A 15782-nucleotide genomic window follows, 5' to 3' on the forward strand; every position below is an offset into this window, starting at 1 on the left:
CCCCCGACATCTACCGGTACCTCCTGACCCTGCGGAACCAGACTCGGAAGTTCCGGACCATGGCAGAAGCCAACCTCGAAGCCAGCCAAGAAGACATGAAACGCTGGTATGACGAAAATGCCTCGACCATCGAGTTCGAGCCGGGCCAGCAAGTCTGGGTCATGTCGCCCGTGGACCCCTGCGCCCTGCAGGACAAGTGGACCGGGCCCTTCAAGGTGGTTGAGAGGAAGAGCCCCGTCACCTACCTGGTCGACATGGAGTCCCCGAGGAACCCCCTCCGGGTCCTACACGCCAACCGGCTCAAGCCCCACTTTGCCCGAACTGAACTAAGCCTGCTGCTGGCTACCGACGATGGGGGCAAAAGCGACTCCGAGCCCCTACCAGACCTCCTGGGGTCCTCGGGCCAAGACGGCTCCTTGGAGGGCGTCCACCTCTCCGCCACCCTGACACCAGAACAGCGCCATGACTGCCGGAAGCTGCTGCAACCCTTCGCTGCCCTCTTCTCTCTCACACCCGGGGTGACCCCCTGGTGTGTCCACGACGTGGACACCGGGGACAGCCCCCCTGTGCGACACCGCGCCTACAGAGTACCCGACCGAGTCCGAGCCTGCATACAGACCGAGGTCTCCAAGATGCTCGCCCTCGGAGTCATCGAGCCATCCGACAGCCCGTGGGCCAGCCCTGTGGTCTTGGTGCCGAAGGCCGCCGCCCACGGCACCCCCCCGGAACTCAGATTTTGTGTAGACTACCGGGGCCTGAACGCAGTCACCAAGACTGATGCCCACCCCCTGCCACGGGCAGACGAGCTGATCGATCGCTTAGGGGCCGCCCGCTACCTAAGCACCTTTGATCTCACCGCTGGGTACTGGCAGATCAAGCTCAACCCCGGCGCCCAGGAACGATCCGCTTTTTCCACCCCCGATGAGCACTACCACTTTCGGGTGATGCCCTTCGGTATGAAGAACGCCCCAGCGACCTTCCAGAGGCTGGTGAACAAGGTCCTGGCCGGGCTAGAAGCTTTCAGCGCGGCCTACCTCGACGACATTGCCGTCTTCAGCAACCACTGGGCCGCGCACCTAGGACACCTCGGAGAAGTCCTGGCCGCTCTCCAAAGGGCCGGGCTCACGATTAAGGCCAGCAAGTGCCAGATCGGTCAAGGATCTGTGACCTATCTGGGCCACCAGGTGGGGAGTGGCCAGGTGGCGCCCCTCCAGTTAAAAGTCGATGCCATCCAGGCGTGGGAGCCCCCCACAACCCAAACCGCTGTCCGGGCCTTCTTAGGCCTCACAGGCTACTACCGGCGATTTATTAAGGATTATGGCAGTATTGTGGGGCCCCTCACGGAGCTCACTTCCAAGAAACAGCCCAAGGCGGTGCACTGGACGCCCCGCTGTCAGACCGCTTTTGAAGCCCTCAAGGCGGCCATGTGTGCTGCCCCTGTGCTACAGGCCCCTGACTACAGTAAGGATTTTGTGGTTCAGACCGATGCCTCGGAGTACGGGGTTGGGGCGGACCTCTCCCAGATGGACACCGAGGGCCACGACCGACCTGTGGCCTTCATCAGCCGTCGACTGCTGCCGCGAGAACAGAGGTGGAGCACCATCGAGCGGGAAGCCTTCGCCGTGGTATGGGCTCTCAAGAAGTTCCGGCCCTACCTTTTCGGCACCCACTTCAGAGTCCAAACTGACCACCGGCCCTTGCGGTGGCTAATGCAAATGCGGGGCGAGAACCCCAAGTTGTTGCGATGGTCCATCTCGCTGCAAGGGATGGACTTCACCGTGGAGCACCGGCCCGGCAACGATCACGCCAATGCCGACGGCCTGTCCAGATTCTTCCGCCTCGGCGAGGAGAACCCCCAAGGAGATGGGTGACTCTCCCTGCCTTCAGCTGGGGGGGACGCGTGTTGGAGCCGGCCTCGTGGCGTGGTCCTGTTGCCCCTCGCTAAGCCGCACGAGGTCCCATGCACCTCGGGGCTCCTCCATTTTGGATTGTACGTGACTCTACGTAACCACCTACGTGACCCCGCTCCACCCGGCCTCGGTCCCAGCGTGGCCCGACATCAGGGCGCCAACCCCTGGCCAGGGGGATACCACGTGAACACCTCCCCACTCCCGGCGGAGGGCAGTATCGATTGGACCCCAACCGTCCTTCCACACCTAGGTGCGATCGCCCCACAGCTCTCTTGGTCCTGGCGCCTCTCCTGCTGGGCGTCTGGCCGCTCCCGACCCGGCCTCTCCCCCCCCCCCGGGCGCAAGGGTCCGGACATCAAAGGGCTCCAGACCTATATCTGGGGCGACCCGGCAACAAGACGGCAGTTGTATCCCGGAGTCAAGAGCCCTGCTGATCGGATCGCGGCTGACCCTACGGAGAAAGACTCATCCTGAAACTACCCTCTGAGCCCTGCTGAAGACGTCGCGGCTCCATCATGCTTAAAAGACCTTCACAAACCTTTGGGGCCCTCCTGACGCTGTCGCGGCCCGACCTTGTGGAACTTACCATCAGAGCCCAGCTGACCTCGTCGCGGCTCGACCGAAGCGGACCTACCACCGGAGCCCTGCTGACTGTGTCGCGGCTCGACCCAAGCGGAACTACCACCCGAGCCCTGCAGACACCGTCGCGGCTCCCCACGTCCGAGCTGCTTTGAGACCAGCACGCAAGGTTTGGCGCAGAGCCTCCCCGTACCAGGCTGGTACTAAGACTGTCCCGCTACCCTACCCCCACAAAGACATTGAGACTCTTCTGGATCACTCGATCCCCCTGTAAATATATTGAATGTGCTACCATTGATAAAGTACCAAGATAAGCAACTGATACGGAGTCCTGTGTAGTGGTGTTACTGGGCCTAGTACGATCACAGGAGAAGGACCTCTCCTAGGAGGCTTCTCGGTGGCGCTCGGCTATAACTTTGCGGTAGGAAGGTGCCCCAGAGTAGTCCCCCCGACTCCCCGGTGGTCCTCCCTCCAACACTGGGGAGTTTGCTGTTGAAGCATTTTGAGGATTCTGGCTTAGCATGGGCTCTGGATGTCTTTTAAGCCGCCATGTAGAGCATATTCTGGCTTTCTTGAGTTTACCTCCCCCAGCATCTGAACAGTCTGGTTTGTACCTGTGTGCGACATACTCATGGAGGCCTCTGCTACAGACCCACCTCGTGGTCCCTCTGTGTGTTCCGGGTGATGGAGTATCGCTGCTCTACTACCCGAGCCCTTCAAACACCCTCCCCTTGGGTTGTTCTCTCCTGAACTTGTGTATTGTAGGGTGCCTGGTACTGTTGTATGTGTTTCAGGTGCCATTTGTGAAACTGTATGACTCTGTTTGAGGGGTTCTATGTACTTTTTACACCTGAGCAAGCGAAAGAAGTGCAGGGACTTCGTCAGTACAGTATGGACCTTACTGCTATATTTTGATTTGTGTGTACTTTTAGTAATACTCGGGGCATGGGGGTCTTTAGGGGGCAGCGTAGGCCTAGTCACGCCTGTAGGAGAGTAGGGTCTGCACTCCTATGATCACCCAGATTTTTTTGCTTTTGCTTCATTGGTTTACGACTTTCCCTGGCTGTGGGCCTGCCAATCAGACCCACAACCTAGCTGTTCTCTCTCGAAATTAACACACATGTACATTAGGTGCATCCACTAATTGGAACTGGGCCGCCTTGTCAGTCCCTGTCTCAGCATACCACAGGTATCCAGGGCCTCGGTGTACCCAGGGCCTACCAGGGGCTGCAGCATGTATTATGCCACCCCTGGATGGCCGTCCAAATCTGACACAACTGGCTGCGCGACAGCTGGGGCAAGGTGGTGTAATCACCCGTTGCTATAGGTGTAGTATTCCTATACCTAACCCTAAAATGGACACATGGATTCCCGTCAGTCACTCCTATGGCAGGCCTTATCAATCCTGAAGGCAGAGTGCTGGGAATCATGTGGGATGGTGCTCTGGCGCGAGCTGAGCCCGTCGACAGCTTGCGGAACCAAGTCCTAATAGCCGTCCCATGGTGGCGCGGGCCAACTACTTTAAAAGGCATTATAATCCTTGCGGTTATTTGCTAACTTTGGCATCGCATCACCCACACATGTCATACGAATTGGAATACGAACCCCTCACCAATTCTGGCGACGGGGTTAGCATTCCCCCCTTTTAGAGGGGCACGACATGGAAGTAACCTTGAACCCCGGTTAAAAGTTGACTCAAGCCTCCGCATCACAAAATGGATGCTGCCACCAGACACAAGTCTGACCTCCTGCTGCTGGGAGACCTTCCAGCGGAGGGAGCTTGGACAAAGGGTTTCCTGTCGAGGGCGGTGTTAGCACCATCCCAGACAGGGTTTGTGTATCCCAGGTAGGCAGGGCTGAAAGGAAGGTGATTGCAAGTGGCACCCCGGTGCTCACTGTGCATAGCCCGGCTCAAACCAGTTTCGGGGGCAACCCTGCCCCTGAGCTGGGGCGAAGCCGGACAAAGGATAGGGGTGTAACCACCCCCCTCCTGGCCCCACCCATAGGTAGGACCTAGTCACGGGCCAGCCCCTTTTCTTAGAATAAAGGTAGGAGCGAGTCCCCTTGCCAAATTGGATAATTCTGGATCTTGAACTACTTTCCACGAAAGGAACTCTTGACTTTTCTGAAGACTCTCCCTTGTGGCTAAGGAGTAGCCACCCTGCACCAGCAGGCACCACCTAAGCGCTTGCGGTTTGCTGTACGTCTCTCCTACGGATCAAGACTGCCCAGCTCGACGAGACCCGAGTTCCCTGCCATCTCTGACCTCTACCTACATCATCAGCCCAGCTGAGAGTCGTAGGTGTGACGAGACCTGCGGGACCGGCTATCTTCAGAACCTGCACAACGCTTATCTAGCACGCCCACCGAGGGACCCTCGAGTGAGTGTACCTAGGGTTTGAGAAGCCCTAACCCTGAGCAGCTCCAGCACCGAAGTCTGTCTCCCCAGCATCCACGGGATCTGCGTGGGGGCCCTTCCGCTCCTTGCTGTTCACCGCGTTGTCCGACCACTTGCCGACCGGCTTGTGGCCCTCTTCACGACGCACCACAATAGTTTCATCACCGGTCTGGTTGCTCCAGATTGGCTCTTGCTCCCCTTCAACAGAGGAGTACCCCGGACCCTCCTGGTCCACTCCAGACGTCATCTTGACTCCACCGCGTGGGCTTGCCACTGCCAAGACCTGCTGCCCCACTCCTGGGCCCAGCATCATCGACAGCAGACACCTTCGTGGGACAGCTCGCCCTCCATCCTGGTCGCCGCCGCGGCTCCTGGTCCGAGGAACAGCCGAGTCCGACGTCATCCACTCACCTGGTCGAGGTGACTTCAGCCGGTACCCTCCTGGTGCCCACACGATCGCTGGCTAGCGATTGAGAACTGAGTCCCCTCTGCTTACAGGTTTCCTTCATCACCGATCCAGGCTTGGATCTCGCTGAACATCGACACTGGTCGCCTGCCAGCAACTTCTTCTTTCAGGCTCCTGAGACTACAACGAGGACTCCCGACATCTTGCCGAACCTCACGCAGCCGCAGCCTCTGGGCTAGGTAACTCGAGCATTTCGGTGCTCCATCGTAGGTTCGCTCTACAAGTGTCCAGTACCTTTTTCGTTTAGTCCCACTGATCGGATCACTCCGGAATCAGTAAACTCCAGACTCTAACCATTCGCATTTCACTGTTAGTGTAAATGGTTTCTCGTGCCCCTCGGGCATTTGTGTAAATTGTGCAACTTGAAGTATTTTCATAAGAGTTTTGTAGTGTGCTTAGCTCCCTGACTCATAAAGAGCCAGGGTAGTCTTGTTATAAATAAATATCCTTTATTTTCATAACAACTTGTGTGGTGTCCTTTCACGTGGTGTTCAAGGGGTAAATGTGGTGGTAAAACAGCTGGCTTAACACGCCCTCTAGAGTTTAGCCTAAGACTGCTCGTGTCCACGCTACTAGGATAGCTGGTCTATAAGGTTGACTTACAACCAATCATCAATAAGGGTCGTTTGGAATGATACACAGTGATCACTAGAATAGTGAGCACTACATATCAGGCCAACTTCTCACATTGGTGAGCAGCGGTTGGGATTTGAGCTTGCTGTTGTTTTACCACACACGTATCCTAAGAATATCGAAGTGAAAGATCACATAAGTACCCAGGTACATATAACTTAACTTAGAATACTCTGAGTTCTACTGAACCAGCTGTTGTAGTGTAACAGGGCTTAGCACACCCTGACTACAACTCTTAGCAAGGGATCAGTAGGTAAACACATAGTGTAGGTAGGTGCATCACTTACACCTCACTAGAAAGCATGTCGGTCCACGGAGAGTCTGCGGAGACTCCCTTAGTGGTCAGTGACCCTCCACAGGTCGTGTCACGATATGCAGCTCTTAGCTTCAAGGAGATGAGACAACTGTGTGCCTCCAGGAAGCTAAACCAGGGTTCTAACCCTACCATCACATTTCTGATAGGTCTTTTAGAGACTTACGACGCTAGGAGGTCCTCTAACACAGGTCCCCCCAATGCTGATGGGAACATGCCTCCCTTAGAGGGAACCCTCGGTGACCCAGACCTCGACCTCCATACAGAGGAGGAGGACGAGGAGGAGTTATCAGGAGACGAGGCAAACAAAGGTCCAGTGGTAGTCGGCAGGCTTACGAGGACCAACTTAAGCAGGCATGAGAATGGAACTGGGGGAGCCCACGCTCAAGCAGGCCTAACCTTGGGAACGGACGAGCTAGGTCTCTCTCCAGAGGCTCTAACAGATCTGTTCGTACACATGTCTCTCAGGCATCTTCTCAGAGGGGAATGACGTCCCCTCAGAGAAGGGAGCATGAAGCGAAGATGAGGGAAGTCAATCTGAGGATCGAGCGGGAAGAACTTGCCCTCGCCAAAGAAAGACTTGCCTTGGCCCGAGAGCAGAAATTAAGTGGGTTAGATCCCACTGGTGGCAGCATTCTCATTAGAGAGAAAGACAGGGGTATAGACACTAGACACATGAGTAAAATAGTGCCCCCCTTTAAACAAGGGGACGACATCCACAAGTGGATAACTGCTTTGGAGAGGGCCTGCACTGTCCAGTGCGTCCCCCCAAGTCAGTGGGCAGCTATCCTGTGGCTCTCCTTTGAAGGTAAAGGGCGAGACAAGCTCCTCACTACTAGAGCTGAGGATGCAAACAACTACCAAGTCCTGAAGAACACACTGATTGATGGGTTTGGCTTAACCACGGAACAGTACAGGTTGCTGTTCAGGGACACCCAGAAAATTCAGTCTCAAGATTGGACTGACTTTGTCGATTGTGCCACTAAGGCTTTGGAAGGTTGGTTGCTGGGTAGCAAGGTTACTGATTACACAGGATTGTACAATCTCATCATGAGAGAACAGATTTTAAACAACTGTCAGAACCAATTGTTGCATCAGCACCTTGTCGACTCGGATCTGACCTCTCCCCAAGAATTGGGAAAGAAGGCGGACAGATGGGTCAGAACAAGGGTCAAGCAGAACCAGAACCAGAACCAGGGTGGTCAGAAGAAAGCAGACCAAAAGGGTAGTAACAAGAGCGAACAAAATGACCAGAAGTCTTCGACAGGTCCCCAACAAACCAAAGAGGGTGGGGGTCAGGCTTCACAGAAGAAGAAGACTCAAGAAGGCCAGTCAAAAAGGTGGTGCCAATACTGTAAAAGTAAGACTCACTGGTTTAGTGAGTGCACCAAGAAAGGAGGGCAAACTCCTGCCACTGCAGCCCCTAAGGCACCTGCACCCCCTAGTACAGTCAGCAGTGGTAGTGCGCCTCCCAAGGCATTAGTTGGGTTAACCTTGGGAACCGAGGGGAGTGACGACTTAGTCAGCACGCTCACTCAGGCCGTCCTTGTCTGTACAGGGGATATGGATATGTCCCCTGATGCCAGTCCCAATACGTTGGGCAAATACAGACAGACACCTTTAATCAATGGAAAAGTGGCTCAGGCCTACAGGGACACTTGTGCCAGTGTCACCATGGTGACGCCTAACTTTGTGGACCCTGGACAGATCATGCTAGGTACCGATTACCTAGTGACCAATGCCAGCAACGTCACTACCAATCACAGTATGGCAGTTGTTGATTTCTCCTGGGGAGGGGTAAGTGGCCCGAAAAAGGTTGTGGTTAGTTCAGACCTCCCCGTAGAATGTCTGTTGGGCAATGATTTGGAAACGTCACAATGGTCAGAAGTGGAGCAGAGGACTCACATGGAAATGTTAGGCTTGCCAGCACATGTCCTTGCTGTGACCAGGTCACAGGCCAAAAGATGCCCCACTGAACAGGTGCTGGATCCTGGAAGAACGGACCAGACACCTTCCAAGAAAAGGAGCAGTAAGGGTAAGGCTTTGCCTTCCCCCTTGCCCCAGGTCGTGGATCAAGTCTCTGAGGAGGCTGACCTTAAAGAACTGAGGGAAACTGAGCCGAAAGAGCTTGAACCTGGTCAGGTTGAGTTTCTGGGCTCAGGGGGACCCTCCAGGGAAGACCTGGGGAAGGCACAGTTAGACTGCCCCTCACTTGAACCCCTCAGACAGCAGGCTGCTGCTGAGGCTGCAGGGAACGCCACAGGTACCCACAAAGTGTACTGGGACGATGGACTCCTGTACTCCGAGGCAAGAGACCCCAAACCTGGCGCGACCAGGAGGCTGGTCATCCCCTTGTCTCTGAGAGGTTTCCTTCTTACCTTGGCCCACGAGATTCCCCTTGCTGGTCACTTAGGCCAGAATAAGACTTGGGACAGAATTGTTCCACACTTTCACTGGCCCCACATGTCCGAAGATACGAAGGAGTTTTGCCGCTCCTGTGTCACTTGCCAAGCCAGTGGTAAGTCTGGTGGCACGACAAAGGCCCCCCTCATACCACTACCGGTGGTGGGGGTACCCTTTGAACGAGTGGGGATCGACATTGTCGGACCAATGGAACCCCAGACAGCATCAGGGCACAAGTTTATACTGGTGGTGGTGGACCACGCCACCAGGTATCCTGAAGCTATTCCCCTTAGGACCACTACAGCACCTGTGGTGGCACGGGCCCTAATTGGAGTATTCTCTAGAGTGGGCTTCCCTAAGGAGGTTGTCTCAGACAGAGGTGCGAACTTTATGTCGGGATATCTGACTGCAATGTGGAAGGAGTGTGGTGTCAACTACAAGTTCACCACACCCTATCACCCACAATGCAATGGGCTTGTTGAGAGATTCAACAGGACCCTAAAAGGGATGATTCACGGACTACCTGAAAAGCTTCGGTGGAGATGGGATGTCCTGATACCCTGCCTCTTGTTCGCCTACAGAGAGGTCCCGCAGAAGGGGGTTGGCTACAACCCTTTTGAGCTTCTGTTCGGACATCCTGTAAGGGGACCCCTTTGTTTGGTAAAGGAAGGATGGGAGAGACCTCTCAGAAAGCCGGCATCAAACATTGTGGACTATGTGCTCGGTCTCCGCTCGCGGATGGCGGAGTACATGGAAAAGGCATCTAAAAACCTTGAGGCGAGCCAAGAATTACAAAAAGCTTGGCACGACCAAAAGGCTGTCCTGACTGTGTACCAGCCTGGATAGAAGGTGTGGGTGCTGGAGCCAGTGGCCCCAGCAGCACTCAAAGACAAATGGTCTGGGCCCCACACGATCATTGAGCAAAAGGGAGAGGTCACCTACCTGGTAGACTTGGGAACTCCCCGGAGCCCCCACAGGGTGCTCCATGTAAACAGGCTCAAGGCATATGTCGACAGGGAGGGCATGGGCTTGCTCATGGCCACAGATGAGGGACAGGAGGAGGAGAGTGACCCTCTCCCGGACCTGCTCTCTCAGAACCCTGACGATGGGTCAGTAGATGTTGTTGTCTTTTGTGGCAGCCTCTCTGGACATCAACAAAAGGATTGTAAACAGGTTCTTCAATCCTTTCGACATATGTTCTCTCTGACGCCCAGTCAGACCAATTGGTGTACCCATGAGGTCGACACTGGAGACAGTCTGCCCGTAAAGAGTAAAATCTATCGACAGCCTGATCATGTCAGAGACTGCATCAAGACAGAGGTGCAGAAAATGTTGGAGCTGGGAGTCATTGAACCCTCGGACAGCCCCTGGGCTAGTCCCGTAGTTCTCGTGCCGAAACCTCACACCCAGGGCGGTAAGAAAGAGATGAGGTTTTGCGTGGACTACAGAGGTCTCAATGCAGTCACTAAGACTGACGCCCACCCGATACCAAGAGCAGACGAACTTATCGACCGGTTGGCTTCGGCCAGCTACTTAAGTACGTTTGACCTGACAGCTGGGTATTGGCAAATCAGGTTAGCTGAGGAGGCCAAGCCCAAAACAGCATTTTCTACCCCGGGTGGGCATTATCAGTTCATGGTAATGCCCTTTGGTTTGAAAAATGCACCTGCCACCTTCCAAAGGCTGGTGAATCGAGTTCTCACTGGGTTGGACGACTTCTGTGCGGCGTATCTGGACGATATCGCTGTCTTTAGCTCCACCTGGGAGGATCACCTGGTCCACCTGAGGAAAGTGTTAGGGGCCCTGCAAAAGGCAGGCCTCACTATCAAGGCCACTAAGTGCCAGATAGGGCAGACACAGGTTGTATACCTGGGCCTCCTTGTAGGTGGAGGCCAGGTTCAGCCATTGGAGAGCAAAATACAGGCCATCCAGGACTGGGCTCCTTCAACCACCCAGACTCAGGTTCGAGCTTTCTTGGGCCTGACTGGTTATTACCGGAAATTTGTCAGAAATTATGGATCCATTGTGACCCCGCTAAACGACCTGACAAGTAGAAAAATGCCAAAAAAAGTTCAGTGGACAGCAAGCTGTCAGAAGGCATTCGATGACCTAAAGCAGGCCATGTGCACAGCACCTATCCTAAAGAGTCCAGACTACTCCAAAACATTCATTGTCCAAACAGACGCTTCTGAGTTGGGTGTGGGAGCTGTTCTATCTCAGCTGAATTTTGATGGTCATGACCAGCCCATAGCTTTTATTAGCAGGAGGCTGACCCCCAGAGAGAAGAATTGGTCAGCTATTGAGAGGGAGGCCTTTGCTGTGGTTTGGGCCCTGAAGAAGTTGAGGCCATACTTGTTTGGCACTCACTTCAAGGTTCAGACCGACCATAAGCCCCTCTTGTGGCTAAATCAAATGAAGGGTGAAAACCCCAAACTACTTAGGTGGTCCATTTCCCTACAGGGGATGGACTTCACAGTGGAGCATAGACCTGGCACTGATCATGGCAATGCAGATGGGCTCTCCAGGTATTTCCACTTAGAGCAAGAAGACTCACCTGGTCAGGGTTAGCTTATTGTCCCAAAGTTTGGGGGGGGGTCATGTAGGAGAGTAGGGTCTGCAATCCTATGATCACCCAGATTTTTTGCTTTTGCTTCATTGGTTTACGACTTTCCCTGGCTGTGGGCCTGCCAATCAGACCCACAGCCTAGCTGTTCTCTCTCGAAATTAACACACATGTACATTAGGTGCATCCACTAATTGGAACTGGGCCGCCTTGTCAGTCCCTGTCTCAGCATACCACAGGTATCCAGGGCATCGGTGTACCCAGGGCCTGCCAGGGGCTGCAGCATGTATTATGCCACCCCTGGATGGCCGCCCAAATCTGACACAACTGGCTGCACGACAGCTGGGGCAAAGTGGTGTAATCACCCGTTGCTGTAGGTGTAGTATTCCTACACCTAACCCTAAAATGGACACATGGATTCCTATCAGTCGCTCCTATGGCAGGCCTTATCAATCCTGAAGGCAGAGTGCAGGGAATCATGTGGGACGGTGCTCTGGCGCGAGCCGAGTCCGTCGACGGCTGGCGGAACCAAGTCCTAATAGCCGTTCCATGGTGACGCGGGCCAACTACTTTAAAATGCATTATAATCCTTGCGGTTATTTGCTAACTGTGGCATCGCATCACCTACACATGTCGAGTAAGGTGTCATACGAATTGGAATACGAACCCCTCGCCAGTTCTGGCGATGGGGTTAGCATTCCCCCCTTTTAGAGGGGCACGACATGGAAGTAACCTTGAACCCCGGTTAAAGTTGACTCAAGCCTCAGCATCACAAAATGGATGCTGCCACCAAACACAAGTCTGACCTCCTGCTGCTGGGAGACCTTCCAGCGGAGGGAGCTTGGACAAAGGGTTTCCTGTCGAGGGCGGTGTTAGCACCATCCCAGACAGGGTTTGTGTATCCCAGGTAGGCAGGGCTGAAAGGAAGGTGATTGCAAGTGGCACCCCGGTGCTCACTGTGCATAGCCCGGCTCAAACCAGTTTCGGGGGCAACCCTGCCCCTGAGCTGGGGCGAAGCCGGACAAAGGATAGGGGTGTAACCACCCCCCTCCTGGCCCCACCCATAGGTAGGACCTAGTCACGGGCCAGCCCCTTTTCTTAGAATAAAGGTAGGAGCGAGTCCCCTTCCCAAATTGGATAATTCTGGATCTTGAACTACTTTCCACGAAAGGAACTCTTGACTTTTCTGAAGACTCTCCCTTGTGGCTAAGGAGTAGCCACCCTGCACCAGCAGGCACCACCTAAGCGCTTGTGGTTTGCTGTACGTCTCTCCTACGGATCAAGACTGCCCAGCTCGACGAGACCCGAGTTCCCTGCCATCTCTGACCTCTACCTACATCATCAGCCCAGCTGAGAGTCGTAGGTGTGACGAGACCTGCGGGACCGGCTATCTTCAGAACCTGCACAACGCTTATCTAGCACGCCCACCGAGGGACCCTCGAGTGAGTGTACCTAGGGTTTGAGAAGCCCTAACCCTGAGCAGCTCCAGCACCGAAGTCTGTCTCCCCAGCATCCACGGGATCTGCGTGGGGGCCCTTCCGCTCCTTGCTGTTCACCGCGTTGTCCGACCACTCGCCGACCGGCTTGTGGCCCTCTTCACGACGCACCACAATAGTTTCATCACCGGTCTGGTTGCTCCAGATTGGCTCTTGCTCCCCTTCAACAGAGGAGTACCCCGGACCCTCCTGGTCCACTCCAGACGTCATCTTGACTCCACCGCGTGGGCTTGCCACTGCCAAGACCTGCTGCCCCACTCCTGGGCCCAGCATCATCGACAGCAGACACCTTCGTGGGACAGCTCGCCCTCCATCCTGGTCGCCGCCGCGCCTCCTGGTCCGAGGAACAGCCGAGTCCGACGTCATCCACTTACCTGGTCGAGGTGACTTCAGCCGGTACCCTCCTGGTGCCCACACGATCGCTGGCTAGCGATTGAGAACTGAGTCCCCTCTGCTTACAGGTTTCCTTCATCACCGATCCAGGCTTGGATCTCGCTGAACATCGACACTGGTCGCCTGCCAGCAACTTCTTCTTTCAGGCTCCTGAGACTACAAAGAGGACTCCCGACATCTTGCCGAACCTCACGCAGCCGCAGCCTCTGGGCTAGGTAACTCGAGCATTTCGGTGCTCCATCGTAGGTTCGCTCTACAAGTGTCCAGTACCTTTTTCGTTTAGTCCCACTGATCGGATCACTCCGGAATCAGTAAACTCCAGACTCTAACCATTCGCATTTCACTGTTAGTGTAGATGGTTTCTCGTGCCCCTCGGGCCTTTGTGTAAATTGTGCAACTTGAAGTATTTTCATAAGAGTTTTGTAGTGTGCTTAGCTCCCTGACTCATAAAGAGCCAGGGTAGTCTTGTTATAAATAAATATCCTTTATTTTCATAACAACTTGTGTGGTGTCCTTTCACGTGGTGTTCAAGGGGTAAATGTGGTGGTAAAACAGCTGGCTTAACACGCCCTCTAGAGTTTAGCCTAAGACTGCTCGTGTCCACGCTACTAGGATAGCTGGTCTATAAGGTTGACTTACAACCAATCATCAATAAGGGTCGTTTGGAATGATACACAGTGATCACTAGAATAGTGAGCACTACATATCAGGCCAAATTCTCACAACGCCGGCATACCCCATATGTCTGACACAGTTGTTTGACATGCTTGGAGGATCACCCTTTTAAATCGGTCAACCATTTGCAGTATCTTCCGCTGTGCCTCTATCTTGACCATGTCCTCCCTACCACCCATCCTCAGTTTTAAGGTTGCGGCGTTCGCTTGGCATTTTAGCTTTCTGACCGCCAGCTGTATATCTTTCAACGCGCCCCTAGTATCTCTTTTGGGTTTACAGAATTGTACTGCGGCGGATTAGGAATGAACACCACATTGTGTTGTATAATGCCCTCTCTCACACCGACCGTCGCAACACCATTCTTTAAAGGAGGGCCCGGGGGGATCATAGAAACAGGGTCCCAGTGCGAACACTCTGAGAGGTCCGCTGAAGGGGCCTCACAAAATGACACCTACAAACTCTGGTCTGTACAGGCGCCCCCGGCCGTACTGTTATTGGCATATGTTGATGGTGGTGATGCGGGGCTTACACTGGACACGGGGCTGGTTGGGTCATATGCTTCTGGAGGGGGGAAAGGGGACATAGGACACAGGAAGTGTAAATAATTGAGGGTCCTATGGGTCAAGGAATTGTCAGGAATGGGGCCGGGTGAATGTGTATCCGTTGTGTGCAAATCCCCATTGTGCGTGTTAGAAGGCTCCTCGTGCGCTGATTCTGTGGGTCTATCAAGGTTGTCTACCGACCCTCTCAGTGCCTTGAGACACCCCCTGCTGTCGGTATAAGGGGGTCCTAGTGGTTGAGAATATTCAGGCTCTGAGTTCCTAAACCCTTCAGGAATGATTATAGATGGTTTTGGGGGCTGGTCTAGGGGTAGCTCCTCTACCTGCGCCGCTAGTTTATTTGAAACTGCAGAGGGCTTCAGAATATGGGAAGGGTCCTGCTGTGTAATGGGACCGTTGCTTCTTCTTAAGATATCTTCTCGAGAGGCAGTTGACTTTAGGGGTTTGGGGCTGCAACAGATCTTTTGCAACCGACGCCCCTTAGAGATCGTGGGGGTAGAGGCTTCAGCGCCCGGCATCACAACATTTTTTATGAGAGATCTAAAGGAGTAGTTTGGGGCTCCAGGACCACCTGTTTCTTCTTCTTGAGGTCTAAAGGGGCTGCTTGGAACTCCGAGTCCATTTGCTTCTTCTTAAGGACTGCGTTGCTCGATATGAGATTCCCTTTTGAGGCCCAGAGATGGTTCAGATATGCCGCATCATTTTTACACAGAACAGGCATTACGATGTCTGGGGTTGTAAATACTCCTCCGTTGTTGTCCCCCTCCCCTGTGCAGAATGGACATTCCTCTAGGAGTGTCCACCATGTTGGAGGGTGTATTGATTTGACATTTCATGGCTGTGGCGGTTCTCTGTTGTTTGTGTGTAAAGTCTGAGCCGTGTTTGTGCCAGCGTACACACCTATTCACACATTTTGCCGTAGGCCCAGTGTTCCGGACAGTCTTTGTGATGCCGCTTAACGGTGTCGCCGACCTCTTAGCCTTACGCGTATCTTCTCTAGTGCTCTTTTGAACCGCTCTAAGAGTGTAACATAAATATATATATATTAGAAACAATAAGGATCCCCAGACACCCCACCTCCACTTTAAACATCCAATACTATGTGTCGCCAACCCTTTCTGCTCTAGATCTTGAAGCGTTCCTCTTTAGCTGACTTTTTTTTGCTCACGACTTTGCAGCCCTTTTGCACATACCCCCCGACCGTGCATGACACAGAGGGTCCTGTAAAGAAAAAAATAATCACAATTGCAGCATAAACCAAGCCTTAGCAGTCCCCTCTGAGGAGCGCTCCTACAGTTCACAACTAGGGTTTTTGGGACTAGCCCCTCCCAAGTCTTAGACAGTTTAAAGAACACAGGCATTTTTTTATTTACCTGTAAGAATGGTGTTATCC

Source organism: Triturus cristatus, chromosome 2_1, assembly GCF_964204655.1.
Source record: "Triturus cristatus chromosome 2_1, aTriCri1.1, whole genome shotgun sequence".
NCBI classification, from domain to species: Eukaryota; Metazoa; Chordata; class Amphibia; order Caudata; family Salamandridae; genus Triturus; species Triturus cristatus.